This window comes from Corythoichthys intestinalis, chromosome 9 (assembly GCF_030265065.1).
Source record: "Corythoichthys intestinalis isolate RoL2023-P3 chromosome 9, ASM3026506v1, whole genome shotgun sequence".
In the NCBI taxonomy this organism is placed as follows: domain Eukaryota; kingdom Metazoa; phylum Chordata; class Actinopteri; order Syngnathiformes; family Syngnathidae; genus Corythoichthys; species Corythoichthys intestinalis.
The window spans coordinates 51,038,977-51,052,624 of NC_080403.1; the positions used below are offsets into that span (position 1 = coordinate 51,038,977).

General features: G+C 40.5%; 2 protein-coding genes across 2 annotated transcripts in view; both read left to right on the forward strand.

Annotated features, from left to right (window-relative positions):
• The window catches only part of LOC130921299 (uncharacterized), a 209,289-nt gene that overhangs the window by 128,165 nt on the left and 67,476 nt on the right, over positions 1 to 13,648 (forward strand). The window lies entirely within an intron of this gene.
• draxina (dorsal inhibitory axon guidance protein a) overlaps positions 7,442 to 13,648 on the forward strand; it is a 47,081-nt gene continuing 40,874 nt past the window's right edge. The window contains exon 1 of the mRNA XM_057845009.1: positions 7,442 to 7,526. The gene's annotated coding sequence lies outside the window, so the exon portion shown is untranslated. The remainder of the gene's footprint in view (positions 7,527 to 13,648) is intronic.

Below are 13,648 nucleotides of genomic sequence, written 5' to 3' on the forward strand. Positions count from 1 at the left end.
AAAACCTGTTGGTATCTGCACAAGACCGGAGACTGGGACGGAGATTTAACTTCCAACAGGACAATGATCCAAAACATAAAGCCAAATCTACAATGGAATGGTTCAAAAAATAAACGTATCCAGGTGTTAGAATGGCCAAGTCAAAGTCCAGACCCGAATCCAATGGAGAATCTGTGGAAAGAGCTGAAGACTGCTGTTCACAAACACTCTCCATCCAACCTCACTGAGCTCGAGCTGTTTTGCTAGGAAGAATGGGCAAGAATGTCAGTCTCTCGATGTGCAAAACTGATAGAAACATACCCCAAGCGACTTGCAGCTGTAATTGGAGCAAAAAGTGGCGCTACAAAGTATTAACGCAATGGGGCCGAATAATATTGCACGCCCCACTTTTCTGTTTTTTATTTGTTAAAAAAGTTTAAATTATCCAATAAATTTTGTTCCACTTCACGATTGTGTCCCACTTGTTGTTGATTCTTGACAAAAAATTAAAATTTTATATCTTTATGTTTGAAGCCTGAAATGTGGCGAAAGGTTGCAAGGTTCAAGGGGGCCGAATACTTTTGCAAGGCACTGTATGTTAGAATTTCAAGAATTTGTACAAGTTCAAGGTGAAGAAGGTCTTAAACAATTAATTGCCTATTAAAATAGTTGTCGATTAATTTGCTAATCGATTAGTTGTCGATCAATTGATTAATTGTTGCACCCTTATTCTCTATTACATCAGATAATGGCATTTATTTTTAAATTAAATTTTTAAATATGTCCTCTCAGTCTTCACTGAACAAAAAGCAAAGAAATTGTGTCACTTGAACCTTGCAGCATAAATCAAGATTTAGCCTCACTCAGGATTTGTGAAAATGACCTGCCAAGTCACGCGGGATATTTTTTCCGATTGCGTTTCCTGCTCTAAAGTGCATTTAATGAGGCTGGCGGAAGAAGGAATTTGAACTCCGCAGTCAGGCGCATTATCGTACAGGACTTTAATAGTGTGTATTAGTCGTTCCCAAGCTGGGGATCTCTGTAAATAATTACTACGTACAAAACGTAGAAAACTAAAAACCAGAGGTGGGTAGTAATGCGTTACATTTACTTGAGTAACATTTTGAGAAAAATGTACGTCTAAAAGTAATTTAACACGCTATACTTTTTACTTGAGTAAATTTGTGAAGAAAAACAGTACTCTTCCTCCACTACTTTGGGCTACACTACAAGCTCACAGTCGGAAGTCTTATGATTAAATTAAAATTAAACTATTAGCATAGAGTCAACATTACTCAAACCCCTCTCCCAGTTTTTATTTGGCGCGATACACCACAAAAAAACGGAGATATGATCGTTTTCATTTTTTGGTTGGAAATAGGTTTTCTTCACTAGAGGGCACTCATTCTCTATGGACTGGTGATGTTTCATTTTTCTAGTTTGGATTCAATGATTTTTGTTAAGTTTTTTGTAACATGTATAGTACAGTAAAATAATTGCAGTTCATATATATGACGTTGCGCTTAGAACAAAAAATCTACCATTGTTTAAAAAAATACTCAAGTTATGTAATGCTAGTCAAGTATTCTTTTTCCAGAATACCTTTTTTTACTTGTACTTAAGTACGTGTTTGGTATGGCTATTACTTTTACTTGAGTCAGTGGCGGAGAAAATGTGAACAGGGCCCAGCTACAATGAGCATAAACGGGAACCCGAGTGGACCATCCAATCGGGGAGGTGCAATTATTCGTGGGCCCTTCAAGATGATCGTCCAGTGTGTTTGTTTGTGTGTGGGGGGGGGCGGAGTCCAAGTGATTTTTTTTTTTTTTTTTATGTGAGCCCCTCCAGACAACCGGTGTTCTGTCAAAATCTGCTACATCGGCGAAACGTTCTACATGAGTCGAATTTGACACCCAAAGTACTACCGTGCGCTTTAAACTTGATTTGTTTAGATGCATATAGGCAGAACATACTAAAAAAATACCTTAAGAAAATACTTAAATGTAGTTATGTCAAATAAGGACTGTTTAAATACGCTACGTGACTAATGTAGTCAACTGGTTCAAAGCTAACACAAAAAAAACAATGGTTAAAAGTATGAGAGGGTAATACATGCAAAAAATATTTTTGAGGCAGTGAAAAGGTTCTAAAAAACTACCGTAAATAAAAACAAAAAATGAGTACTCACCGCTTCTAAACGATGTGCGCATGCGTGCGAATGCTTGCGCAAGCGCGCTGAGCATTGTGTAGGACGTTTCGCTGTGTAGTAAGGAATGGACGAACAGCGATCAAGTGGCTGGCAGAGATATTTTAACGTTTACAAACACTATATTACAGCTCCGCACATCATCTTACGTTTTTCTTTGACTCTCGCCTCTCCCCACCACGCCCACCAACCAGGCTCCTTAGAGCAGTGTTTTCTGAGTCACGAAAATGTTTTACATTGGAAAAAATCTTGCGGCACACCACAAACTAAAAATGTTCCAAAATGACTTTCTGTACAGTACAGTACAGTGATGGAACGTGACACATAATGGAGTCTGTTTTGTCTCATCCCCAGTGAAAGTAAATCTGAACAAAACTTGGCTTTCACTGTTGTTTTCTGAAATTTCCAGGTTCGCGGTGAATCAGTAACAGGCACACTTTTGCAAAATAGACAATGTTTATTGATTAGAATAAGCAAAATAAATGAGATTTATTGATTACAATCCCACAAGAGCAAGCAAACAAGTATCAACAAATGTCAACGATGACGCTAGATTTGAGTTTGTCAACCCCAGAATCCCTGCGTTACAGTTACAGCAAAACGAAATGTCCCTTAGCAATGAAAATCGCTTACCGTGACAAATGAGCGGGGAGCCAAAACACTCCGGCAAAGCGGCAAAGGAACAAAACCAGGCGACCCGAATGTAATCCACTGGCAGACTTCCAGCGAGTTGGGGGAATCTCCCGACTCTTATAGGTACGTCTGACGCGGGGGCACGGGTGCCCACTCCCTGCCCCCACGAAAACACACCCGAACTCGTGAGACTCACCCCCCCACCCCCCACCCCCCGCAAGGGTATGAGATTCCCCCCCAATTGAGGCTCCCAGCGTTTAAAGTAGAATGTTTATTTAAATTATCTCATGGGATTCCCTCCGAACTATGGAACTCAAAACAATTTATCCCGTGAGATTCCCTCCTAACTATGGGACTCAAGGTAAAAAACAATAGAAGTTGTTACAATCTAGGTCACAGAAGCAATCATACATCACAAAGGCATAATGTAATATTTTCCCACATCAACTGTATTGCCTTGCCTTTGAGCTCTCCGTCTTTTCTTTTTTTCACCACGACTCATACTATGGCCTTTATCTGGGTCAGAATCTTGTTTGGATTTTGAAGTTGTCCTTTAAACTTAAAAACTAAGATCCATGACTGCCACCACGACTTCCACGTGCGTCACAAGAAAGGTTCTCGGTCGCGTGCTGGCAAGCGGGGTAATTTCTTGCGTTCAAGAACTGTTCGGAATTATAGCCATCAGCCACCTTGATGTTCGCGACAGTGTGGACTTCAGCACATCTACTGTACATCATTTGATTAGACTCATCAAGTGTCGATATACACGAAAATATCCTTTCCATTTTGTCCATACGTGACAAAGGTCAATCCTCCCCCTGCATTTTACTCCAACACATTGTCGTGGACAGCAAGGTGGCTGATGGCTAGAAATCCGAGCAGTTCTTTAATGCAACACGAACAATAATTTGCTTGCCTGCACATGACTGAGAACCTTCCACCTACTCCTTCCTTCCTACTTCACCCGACGACGTCCGCGTGCTGTTAACAAGGCTGAGTGTCCATCAAAATATCATCAGGGGCCACCCTAATAATTTTATAAATTATATATATATTTTTCAAAAAGCGATATTGGATAATTGCTCGCGGCACATCTGATTAAAAGTCAAGGCACATCTGCGTGCCGCGGCACACCGGTTGAAAAACACTGCCTTAGAGGCCCGGCCCCGGGCGCCGTCAACCCCCTGAAGTTCTCTCCCTCCCTGATGTGAGTACTATTATTCTGAAGTAATGCTTGTCTTACTTGAGTAAAATGTTTGGCTGCTCTACCCACCTCTGCTAAAATCCTCTATTGCAAGGGCGTAGGTTTGCATAGGGACGGTAGGGACATAACACTACCAACTTTTCAGGATGCTCAAATTGTCCCCACCAACTTTTAAGCCACCTTATTTGCATTATGACTTCAGTTAAATGGGTAATTTAGATAGTCTTCCCATGTGTTGTAAGTATAGAATGGACCCTACCATTATGAAGTGAATTATTTTCATCATGTTCAGACTTAGATTTCCCTTTTCACATACTGAATGTGCTGGTCCATTTCCCCCCCCCCTCAAACCCACATTTGATTGGCTGATGACCTCCTGCCACACAGACTCACATTCACACAACCCCCGCTGACAGAAATACAGCATGCCGCCTCCGCAACCCCCTTCGAAGAAAAGGGATATTAGACGGTTTTTTTGGGGGGGGGGCACCACAAGCCACTGTTAGTAATGTAAAAAGACATCAATGCTGTGGAGGTGGGGGAAACACCACTAATTTTGCTACTAAAAGTCCGATCTGCATCAGAGTTAGCATAGCATTTGTCTGTGTGAACTTGCTAACCTGCAAAACTACCTGCAGTCGGACGAGCCTCCACAAGGAACAACGAAGTCAAGCTAGCCGTCCGTCATTTGGATCATTGTTTGCATCAGAATTACATGAGAGTACTTTGGTTCGAGTCTTGGTAGTATGCCTCAGATGTCGATCAATCCTTGGTTAGCTCAGACTTTTTTCCATTAAAATCACTTTAATATTACTATTGTTTAGTTTGAGTCTAGGGTCAGAGTCCAGTGTCTCACAGAATTGGACCCATTTTTCGATAGCTTTGTTTCTTTAGTAGTTTTTTTCAAACAAATGTTTGAATCGAGCGTCGTATCACCTGAACCAATACACATGAAAGCAGGGGCGGACTGGTAATCTGTGGGTTCTGGAGGATCACAGAACGGCCGGTGCCCTGGACGGCCGGCGGCCGCCATTCATTATGCATCACTGTTTTTATCCCCCCTATCCTCTGATTATCTACAGTTCGCATCCAATCCGACAGGTGGCAGCAATGCGCCTGGCTTTTCACCGCCAATCTGATAGACTAGGAACGACGAAAGCACAGAGTAGCCTTCATTGGTTCCTTCCTTGTGGAAGCAAAATAGCGACGAGTGTTAATGCACAATATGGATGGTGGTGGCAAAAAAACTGAAAAGAGCAGGGTGGCGCGGAGAAGGTTAGAGAGAAAAAATTAAAGAAACTGGAGAGTGAAGCATTAAAATGTCATAAATCGACAAATATTTTCGCAAGCAGCAGTCTGGCTGCAACGGCCACGTCGGGTAACAACAGCTCAGCTCCCGGCGATGGTGAGAGGGAGCTGCAGCCGCTCTGACGTGCAGACGGTGCTGGGAGAGAGAAAAGAAGAGGGAGGGGGCAACGATAAACTGTTGGAAGTTCCCCAGACAAGCGCAGGGCAAGTAAATTGGGATGAAGAGGGTTACTTGCTCTGTAAACTGGCAATTGTTATCCATCAGGTAGCTACATTTTAAATCAAATAAATGACAATTAAAGGGTTAGTGCCAGCTAGTCGATGTACCCGTTTGCAATCGTGTCAAGTTACAGTATGCTAGTCCTACTATCCCTCTCCTAAGAAAAAATATTTTAGCCGTAAAACAATGTATGCACACGCAGCATAGCAATATTAATTCAGAAGAAATATAACAAAATATTAATAAAATGAATGGTTTTACTTTAAACTTTAGGTAGTTAAATTGATGTTATATACATTATTAATCATTTATATATCGTTTTGTTTTCTGGTTAATACTTTCCAATGAAGTTTATGTATACAGGATTTGTCTTGAAATATGTATTGTATTTTCATTGAAATTTATTATTTGTATGGCAAGATTAATTATGGCAGGGGTCTCCAAACCGGTCCTCAAGGGCCGCTGTGGGGCCTGGTTTTTGTTTTAACCGATCGAGTACCGACAGTTTAACCAATGAAGTTTCTGCTAAAACAAGCAGCACCTGACTGCAATCAACTGATTACACTTGTAAGACACCAGATTGGTGCAGAGGTTTTGTCTTGTTTTGTTGGAATGAAATCCTGCGCCCGCCGCAGCCCTATGTGGAATAGTTTGGAGACCACTGAATTATGGCATAAACAATGAAGTCATTTTATAGACAGAGATCTTTAAAGATATATTATAACCAATTGGATACGTAAAACTTGCTTTGAAAAATAAATTCTTTCATTTGTTTATTCAGGTTGATCATAGAGCTAGTACAGAAAATGAATCCAACTCCAGTTCAGCCTTGCAGTACTTTGAGCGCCCGTAGTCAGACAGTCACAGTCTAGACACATTTTCTTCATTTTTCTCTCAAAGTGCACGAAATTGGTGCATTTTACGATAAAATGTAAAAAAAAAAAAAATTCTCCCGGGAGGGGCATGTTCCCGGACCCCCCTATGGGGTCTGTGTTTCCCTTCGTATAGCGATTCTTATGGGCTGAGCTGAGTCAAAGTCCAGGGCTGCTTTTTAGTCCCAGTCCGCCCCTGCATGAAAGTTAGGATAAGGCAATGGAGATTTATTTTGCATTGATCATTTAGCCTATCAATTAATTAGATGCATATTTGTAAGAAATGTAGCCGTGACCCCTGTTCACCCAATCTGTTTGTTATTATTAATGTCCCGTCCCCAGCAAGAAGTGTACATGCAGGTTATGCTGTAATATCGTCCCTACAAATGTTGAGACCAATCCTACGCCCTTGCTCTATTGAAAGGTCAGTTCCTAACTTTTCCGTTAAATCATTTGCTGCATTTGACGGCGATAGACGTCCAATCCATTTTGACTGAGACAGGCTGGCAGCGATCATTTATCCATCACCGTCAATGGCATCAATGACTTAATGCTGGCAAAAGCTTAGAAAAAATCTCCACTTTTTGAGAACCCGTGCAAAGTGCCATCAGAAGTGACGTCAAGCACTTTGTCCACAAGGTGGCAGTGCTGGACTTCAATGGAAGTCTGCTTTTAGAAATCCCACTTTCGCGTCATTCATTCAGGTGAGAAAGTACAATTTAAAGCGCGCCTTATTAGTCAACTGTGTATCACATAACAAATCACATGTACAGAATTGTTTTCTAATCATGTACTTAAAGCGCATTTGCCTCATTGTTATTCTTCTCATTTTTTCCCCTTTTAAAAGGCAAGAAAAAAATTATTCCTCTGTGTGCGTTTGTGAAAGTGGATCATAACAGAGGCCTTGCATGGCCCTGATCCGGCTGCTGTATTAAAGCTTGACACTGCGCCATATGAGGCGTTTGATGCCTGCTGAGGAGCTGCGGGCTGCAAATGTTGGAGGAGGCCCACCGGGGGGTCTTCCCCACCATTCATCTTGCCCCACATACACACGCGAAAACACAAATTCAGCCCGACAGTGGAAATGCTGTTTTGAGTGAGTGGGTGAGTACACTTGTATATTTTGAAGTTTACAATGCCAAACTTACTTTTCCCCATTGGTTCCATGTATTAGTGATGACTAGAGCAACTACAAACGATCATTTTGATAATCGACGAATATTTTGGCCAAGAGTTGACTCTTTGGCTCACTGACAAATCATGTTAATTGCATTACATTTAAGCTGTAAATATTATTGACCTTTTCCGTTGCATATTGCTAACATTTCCTGTGAGTTTCATTATCCCTTTTTTGTTTTTGAGTTATCTTGAACCCAAGCATTTCTGACCTCTGTGACCTTTGCATAAAATCTGCATAAAATCCCCATCAAATGTGATCTGATCTTTGTCAAAATCACACAGATGTAAAAACAGTGTCTGCTTTAACTAAAACCACCCAGGCATTTATAGGTTTTCATATTTCAATTGGGATAGCATGCAAACAATGACTGACAGGCGAGGGATTAGTAAGTGAACCCTCTGCCTAAGGAGACTTAAAGAGCATTTGAAACCATTTTTTACTAAACAATTTTAGTCAGGTGTGTGCCAAATCACCAATGAGGGGTTAAAAGCTGCCCTGCCCACTATAAAACACACACCCTGTAAGAATTGTCTTAATCAGAAGAATTGTCTGATGTGCATCCTGACTCGGTCAAAAGAGCCGTCTGACGACCTGCGATGAAGGATTGTTGATTTGTATAAAGCTGGGAAAGGATATAAAATCATCTCTAAAAGTGTGGATGTTCATCAATCGACAGTCAGAGAAGTTGTCTACAAATGGAGGGAGTTTGGCTCTGTTGCTTCTCTCCCAAGGTGTGGCCGTCACCAAAGATGACACCAAGAGTTCAGCGCAGAATACTCAGAGAGGTGAAAAAAAAAGAACCCAAGAGTGTCTGCTAAAGACAGAAATAAATGGCATAGTCCAATATATCTGTGCACACATCAACTATATGTAAAACTATGGCCAAGAATGGTGTTCATGGAAGGACTCCACGGAGGAAGCCACTGCTGGTGGAGGGAGCATCATGATTTGGGGCAGTTTTGCTAACTCAGGGCCTGGACAACTTGCAATCATTAATGGAATGAATTCAAAAGTTATCAGGATGTTTTGCAGGAAAACCTGAGGCCGTCTGTCAGACAGTTGAAGCTAAAAAGAGGATGGATGCTGCAACAAGACAATGATCCAAAACACAGAAGTAATTCAACTTCAGAATGGTTTCAGAAAAACAACATACACGTTCTGGAGTGGCCAAGTCAAAGTCCAGACTTGAACCCCATTGAGATGCTGTGGCATGACCTAAAGACAGGGATTCATGCCAGACATCTGACTGAACTACAGCAATTTTGTAGAGAACAATGGGCCAAGATTAGTCCTATTCGATGTGCCAGACTGATCTGCAGCTACAGGAAGCGTCTGGTTGAAATTATTGCTGCCAAAGGGGAGCCACAAAATATTAAATGTGATGGTTAACTTACTTATTTTCCCCCTTTTGTCACTGTTTGAATGCTATCCTCATTAAAATATGAAAACCTATAAATGTTTGGGTGGTTTTAGTTTAATGCAGACACTGTTTTTACATCTGTGTCATTTTGACAAAGATCAGATCACATTTGATGGTGATTTTATGCAGAAATGTGAGAAATTCCAAAAAGTTCAGATACTTTTTCCTACCACTGTATGTTCAAAACAACACACATTTTAACAATAGAACACTTGACACAAAACAATTGTGGTTCATATGTCCATCTTGTCTGATCAATATGTAAATTTAGTAGATTAAATTAGCCTAAACCTTAACCCTGCCTAACAAAAATCTGCTAGTTTAAATGCTACGAATGTTAACGTACTGTATTTACAGTTTTCAGAGCAAACGGCTCACATGTAAATCAACAAACTGTAGCTCTACATTTAATTCCAAATGCATACATAAACATACATTAGCTAAAACAATTTACAGCCTTACGCGGGCCAAACCAAAGCGCAGCTATCCTTTATCCATGTCAGATGTCCAAGTCTGCTTTTCAGTCATACAGGGCGACTGTACAGCCAGACCCAACGCTGCCGCCAGAGGGCAGTTTATCTTCCATAATTGAACGAAATACAATACTTTTGGACTTTTTGGATAGTTATTTGGAGATTTAGGGGTATTTAAAATGGTAAATTCTGACTTGCGCGGAAATTCGGGTTCCGTCCTCAGCGTAGGAACTGAACTCGCTTGTAACCCGGGGACTACCTCTAATCCCTTTTTTCCCCTGATACGAGGGGGTCCGGTCCCTGTATGACCGGTGTCAGAGAGGAGCTAGGTGAGGTGGCGCGGGCATCTAATTAGGATGCCTCCATGACATCCCCCTGGTGAGGTGTCCTTGGAACGTCCCACTGGGAGGAGGTCGCAGGGTTGACCCACGATACACTGGGGAAACTGTCTGTTGGTTGGCGTTGGAACATCTTGGGATCCTCCAAGAAGAGCTGGATGAAGTGGCTGGGGAGAGGGAAATATGGGCTTCTCTGCTGAATCTGCTGCCCCCGCGACCCGACCTTGGATAAGCGGGAGAAAATGAACTTTATTCGTTCTTGCGTTATCTTGAATAGAAACGTACAGACTGAATACATATCCTGGCAGAGGTACAGTAAGAATGAATGAATGAACAAAGCTACCCACTCTAATACTTAAATACACCAATTTAGTCCTATTTACACTGATATATAAAAATTAGGGGTGTCAAACGATTAAAAATTTTAATCGAGTTAATTACAGCTTAAAAATTAATTAATTGTAATTAATCGCAATCAATCGCAATTCAAACCATTTATAAAATATGCCATATTTTTCTGTAAATTATTGTTGGAATGGAAAGATAAGACACAAGATGGATATATACATTCAACATACTGTACATAAGTACTGTATTTGTTTATTATAACAATAAATCAACAAGATGGCATTACCATTATTAACATTCTGTTAAAGCGATCCATGGACAGAAAGACTTGTAGTTCTTAAAAGATAAATGTTATTACAAGTTATAGAAATTTTATATTAAAACCCCTCTTAATGCTTTCGTTTTAATAAAATTTGTAAAATTTTCAATCAAAAAATAAACTAGTAGCCCGCCATTGTTGATGTCAATAATTACTTACACAATGCTCATGGGTGCTGAAGCCTATAAAATCAGTCGCACCCAAGCGCCAGCAGAGGGCGGCAAAACTCCGAAAACACAACAAGTACACATTTCACTGTGCTGTCATTTTAATCTGTTTGAGCGGGGCATTTGTGCGTTAATTGCGTCAAATATTCTAACGTGATTAATTAAAATAATTAATTACCGCCCGTTAACGCGATAATTTTGACAGCCCTAATAAAAATGCTACCTTAATTGCAAATTGTCAGTGCAAATTGTACTCGTTATATAGACCGCCAACACAGTATAATACCCAGTTACATAAATAAACAAGGCTAAAGCTCATAATAGTTTAAAAAAAAAAAAAAATTGGAAAAAGGTCATGTACTCTAAAGAGGAACTCAGCTCAGTTTCATATATTCTGAAGTGCTACATGCATAAAATAGGTCGAAATAGAAGTGTGCCCTTAGTTGAAGTGTGTTATCCAAGTGTTTTTTTTTTTTTTTTTTGTTTTTTTTTCATAGCCATTGCATTTTTTTTTTTAAGTTAAATCCTCCTGCAAACGCTAGGATTTGATATTGTGCAAAGTGTGACGTGACACTGCACAAAAATCTTTCACGGCCACTTAAATCAGGAACGCTGAGCCGTCTGGAGGTTGCCACTTCCTGCATAAATAAATAAAATATGATTTAATTCTATACATGTGCAATTGCTGTGGTTTAGTGCAATACTTTAGTCACACGACCAGTTCCTGTCTTTGTCACCCCTCCACGACCTTCAGGGAAGTCACTCATAGCAGGGGGTGCTGAGGATCTTTTATACAACCCCTAGCAAAAAGTATGGCATCACCAGTCTCGGTCGAGCACTCACTCAGACATTTTATCATGTAGAACAAGATAAAAAGCTTGAAAAAATAATGAATTAGTTCAAAAGTGCAACTTTTTAGCATTCAGAAACACTAAAAGAAATGAACAAAAAAAACATTGTGGTGGTAAGTAAATGTTACTTTTATAGAACAAGTGCAGGGAAATATATATCGAATCACTCCATTCTGAGGAAAAAAATATGGAATCATGAGAAACAAACAAAGAAATAACAATCAAAACACATTTCTAGTATTTAGTAGCACCACCTTTGGCTTTTATGACAGCTTGCAGTCTCTGAGGCATGGACTTGATGAGTATTCTTCATCAAGATACGATATTGTTTAATCCAACATGGCGGCCGTCACAGAACAAAGAGCTTTTCAAGTTGAAAATTCTTGTAAACAAATGCTTGAATCACGGAATTTCTGTAGATATGAACGTAAAACAGTCTAGACTCTTGGTTAAAAGCAAAACAAACAAACAAAAAAAACATTATCGTTATCATTCATTTCACTTAAATATTTCAAGCTAAAGTTAGCCTAATTTTTTTCCCATTTATTTCATTGTATTCACAACGTTTCAAAGTGCATGCGTGGTGCGGAAAATATACAGTGGGGCAAATAAGTATTTAGTCAACCACTAATTGTGCAAGTTCTCCCACTTGAAAATATTAGAGAGGCCTGTAATTGTCAACATGGTTGAACCTCAACCATGAGAGACAGAATGTGGAAAAAAAAAAAAAAAAAATCACATTGTTTGGTTTTTAAATAATTTATTTGCAAATCCTGGTGGAAAATAAGTATTTGGTCTACACCAAAAGTTCATCTCAATCCTTTGTTATGTACCCTTTGTTGGCTATAACGGAGGCCAAACGTTTTCCGTAACTCTTCACAAGCTTTTCACACACTGTTGCTGGTATTTTGCCCCATTCCTCCATGCAGATCTCTTCTAGAGCAGTGATGTTTTGGGGCTGTCGTTGGGCAACACGGACTTTCAACTCCCTCCACAGAGAGGATTTTCTATTGGGTTGAGATCTGGAGACTGGCTAAGCCACTCCAGGACCTTGAAATGCTTCTTACGAAGCCACTCCTTTGTTGGCCTGGCTGTGTGTTTGACATCATTGTCATGCTGAAAGACCCAGCCACTTCTCATCTTAAATGCCCTTGCTGATGGAAGGAGATTTTCACTCAAAATCTCTCGCTACATGGCCCCATTCATTCTTTCCTATACACAGATCAGTCGTCCTGGTCCCTATGCAGAAAAACAGCCCCAAAGCATGATGTTTCCACCCCCGTGCTTCATAGTGGGTATGGTGCAATTGAATATTCTTTCTCCTCCAAACAAGAGAACCTGTGTTTCTACCAAAAAGTTCTATTTTGGTTTGATCTGACCATAACACATTCTCCCTGTCCTCTTCTGGATCATCCAAATGCTCTCTAGCGAACCGCAGACGGGCCTGAACATGTACTTTCTTCAGCAGGGGGACACGTCTGGCAGTGCAGGATTTGAGTCCCTGGCGGCACATTGTGTTACTGATTGTAGCCTTTGTTACTGTGGTCCCAGCTCTCTGTAGGTCATTCACTAAGTCCCCCCCTGTGGTTCTGGGATTTTTACTCCCCGTTCTTGTTATCATTTTGACGCCACGGGGTGAGGAGGGAGTTGAAAGTCTGTGTTGCCCAACGACAGCCCCAAAACATCACGGCTCTAGAGGAGATCTGCATGGAGGAATGGGCCAAAATACCAGCAACAGTGTATGAAAAGCTTGTGAAGAGTTACAGAAAACATTTGGCCTCCGTTATTGCCAACAAACGGTACATAACAAAGTATTGAGATGAACTTTTGGTATAGACCAAATACTTATTTTCCACCATAATTTGCAAATAAATTCCTCAAAAATCAAACAATGTGATTTTCTGGTTTTTTTTTCCACATTCTGTCTCTAATAGTTGAGGTCTACCCATGTTGACAATTACGGACCTCTCTAATATTTTCATGTGGGAGAACTTGCACAATTAGTGGTTGACTAAATACTTATTTGCCCCACTGTAATTAGTACCTTGAATCCTCGACCAAATCACTCTTGAGACACTCCTGCCTGCTTGAATGCAGTAAAACCATCGTCCTATTTCCACCTTAATCCGG